Raw genomic sequence first — 3,619 nt, 5'->3', positions numbered from 1 at the left:
GGCCCCTCTCGCTCTGTTTGTTTTTGTTTTGTTCTACCCAGTAACACGGGGGCGACAGGGCGCCGTTTATTGGCCAATCCGAGGAGGTCTTCTGGCCAATCGTAGCGATGGAGCTGGCGCTGCGGAGGGAAAAGGAGGGAAGTGAAACGTGGAAAGCTGGGCAAGGGCGCGGGAGGACGCATGCGCATCATGCTTTGGGGCCTGGCTGGTGGGGAGCCGAGTAGAGTGGCCGGGGAGGTTGAGGGGGGGGCGGGGAGGTTGAGGGGGGGGCGGGGAGGTTGAGGGGGGGGCGGGGAGGTTGAGGGGGGGCGGGGAGGTTGAGGGGGGGGCGGGGAGGTTGAGGGGGGGGCGGGGAGGTTGGGGGGGGCGGGGAGGTTGGGGGGGGCGGGGAGGTTGAGGCGGGGGCGGGGAGGTTGAGGCGGGGGCGGGGAGGTTGAGGCGAGGCGGGGCGGGGAGGTTGGGGGGAGGTTGCTGCTGGGAGGCCCGGCTGGAGGGAAGCGAGGACGGAAAGGAAAGGCCTCAGATTGCAGGCACCCATCCTCCTTCCACGCCGGTCAGCACCCTCGGCTGAAGCAAAGGCTTTGGGCTTCCTGAGGGTCCCGGCCTCCATTTCCCGACGCTCCTCAGGGGAATACTCTTAACTTCTCTAATTCCTTCTCCCGCTGGCCCCTGCTTACTCTTTAGCTCCTACTGTGTGCAAACCCCATGCTAAGAATCTTAGTGAATGCTCTCAATCCTTTGAGGTAGAAATCACTCACATTTCATAGATGAGGAAACAGACTCAAAAACTCTTGAAGTCCCTTTGCTAAATGTGACTACTCGGGTTCCTGGGATTCAAACTCACACGTTTCAGGCTCCAAGGTTGAGGTTTTCAACCATGGCTATAATTTCATTATTGAAACTTTGGCCTCCGGGGGCTGTTCCTGCATCATTTCCTCCTGTCTAGGTTCTCTTTGGCTAGTGTTTTCCTCACATCCTCCCTAGCTTCCCTGTTACCTGAGACAACCACCAGAACTTTCTGCGGTCTCTTATCCTCTCGGGAGAGGACTCAGCCAGGATCTGCGGCCAGATTTTCCAATTATCTGATGTGCAACACCTCAAGGGTGTCCATAGCGTCTTTGGAACCAAATTGCATCCTCCCCTACCAGCAAGCTCCTTCTCCTAGCTTACCTCTTTCTGCCAGTCACCCTGCCTGGAAATCATTTGTAACACACACAATACAAAAACATTTTTCACAGCTTCCGGCTACCTGCTTGGAGCATCACCTCAGCCAGGGGCGTTCATGGCCCCTTGGCTGTGACGTCAAGACTTTCTAGTCATGTCTCTCCACACCACTCCCAGTCCACACACACACAAACACACACACACAGACACCACCCACTGGAACCCACTTGGACCGCTCTCTGTTGCATATGTTTTGATATGATCTTCCAGTCCCCTGATTCTTCACATTTTGGGCTTGTTGTATCTATAGAGACACTGCTCACATTCTACCTGGCATTTTATCTGAGTCTCTCTTATTCCCCATTAGCCTTTCACCTGGTTGAGAGTGAGACCTGTTATTCATCTGTTATTGTTGTAGGGCTTAAAAAAATGTCCTGCACATTTACTGTAACAGTGCAATAAGTCCGACTTGATCCAGGTTCACAAAGGTTCTCAGCAGTTGGTGCTCATGCTCACCTCCTGGCATGGCCAGGCTCTGAATTAGCTTTACAAGTCACTTTAAAAGCAAAGCTTCATGATCAAAAGTCAATTTCATTTTGTTGTTTTGTCCCATCACCTGCAACTGTCTCCATTCCCTTCTCTGACAGAGCACCTCTGTCCTCCACTGAGCATTGACTGCTGGCTCTTTTCTTTCATCCATCCTGCTCTTTCTGCTCAGTTTCTCTTTTTTTGACTCTTGCAGATTCTTTCATTTCTTCTTTTAACATATAACCTATGGCACACACAGGCTGCAATAGGGAAGCACCCCAAGAACTGAAATAACGAAAGAGTAGGATATGATACCTATCTTTAAAAGCATCTAAAACAACCTCTATCTTCAAGCAAATTACCCTTAAAAGGACCTGTTGTAAAATGTTCGCATTCTTTTTACCTATTATCTCAAAGGCTACCCATGATGCCTGGCATCCCAGGACCCATGTTAGGGAATGCTCTGTTGTTGGATGTGATTGATCAGTTTGGACCAGGCAGTCAGGAAGTAGGGTTCTAGTCCTAGCTCTCCTCACTAGCTACATGTAAGAACTTCAGCCCCTCTCAGAACCTCTGTTTTTTCACCAATAAAGTTCGGAAATTGGCCTCAGTTACGAGTTCCCAGGATATTTTCCAAAGAGCCTGAATTTTGTGGAACTTTAATGGATTTTTTTTTTTAACGGAGGAGGGATTATTACATAATTAAGTTGACTTGAAAATCAATTGCTTAAATAAAGCTAAAACTGGTTTTGGGTTTTTTGTTTTGTTTGTTGCACCAACTCTCCTCTGTATCTTTCAGAAGCCTACGTCCCTTGAGAATCTTGAGGGGCTAGGGTAGGAAGTTCAGTAACATTTTTCTGACTGACTTAAACCCAGAACAAAAGTAACAGAATCAGTGTTAGAAACCAGTTGGAAATATACAGATGACAGCCTCTATCATCAACATTCCTCCCAGCTGTTTTGAACACTGGCTGCTTATGTCTTTACTAAACACTTTAAAAGAATTAAAAAAACAGAAGAATAAGCTGAAAAATGAAAAAGCACCAACCAAGCACTGCCAAATCAATCCTCAGATATTTACTGTGTGCTAATTCTATGAAAAGCACAGAGCTGATCCAGGTGTGTTCTTGGCAAAAGGCACCTACATTAGGGTAGGTGATATCTGAAACGTAGAGCTGCCCAAGTTCTTGGACCGCTATGTACCTTTTCATTTTACGTTATAATTGCTCACAAACTGACTTTTCCATTTCCTAAAGCCCTGTTCCTAGGGGCTCTGTTAACTTGGCTGCTGAATGAGAGACAAGGAGAGAGAGCCCTTCCCTGTAATTCATTCTCTCCAGAATGATGGAATTACAACTTTCATTTCTCTTAAGAATGACCCATTGCAGGAGCTTAAGAGATGAAGGGTCACTGCTACCGCTGGGGATGAGATAACTCTTCAGAGGTGGCCGCAGAAACTCTGGGCTGTGTGGTCAGTTAGACATTATGTACTTTGTCTTCCCCAGACCCTTCATGTTTAAGCACTAGTTGATACCTGCTGCTGCTGCTGCTGCTGCTAAGTCGCTTCAGTTGTGTCCAACTCTGTGTGACCCCATAGATGGCAGCCCACCAGGCTCCCCTGTCCCTGGGATTCTCCAGGCAAGAACACTGGAGTGGGTTGCCATGTCCTTCTCCAATGCATGAAGGTGAAAAGTGAAAGTGAAGTCGCTCAGTCTTATCTGACTCTTAGCAACCCCATGGACTGCAGCCTACCAGGCTCCTCCATCCATGGGATTTTCCAGGCAAGAGTACTGGAGTGGGGTGCTATTGCCTTCTCCCAGTTGATACCTAGAGAGGCACAAAGAGTGTTTACTTTGTTAAGGTGTATGGGGGTGGGATGAGGGTGGTTTCTAGTTTTTGCCTCTTAAGACAAGTTATTGACTGTGTC

Source organism: Ovis aries, chromosome 22, assembly GCF_016772045.2.
Source record: "Ovis aries strain OAR_USU_Benz2616 breed Rambouillet chromosome 22, ARS-UI_Ramb_v3.0, whole genome shotgun sequence".
Lineage (NCBI taxonomy): Eukaryota > Metazoa > Chordata > Mammalia > Artiodactyla > Bovidae > Ovis > Ovis aries.
Note: the sequence above shows the minus strand (reverse complement) of the source record.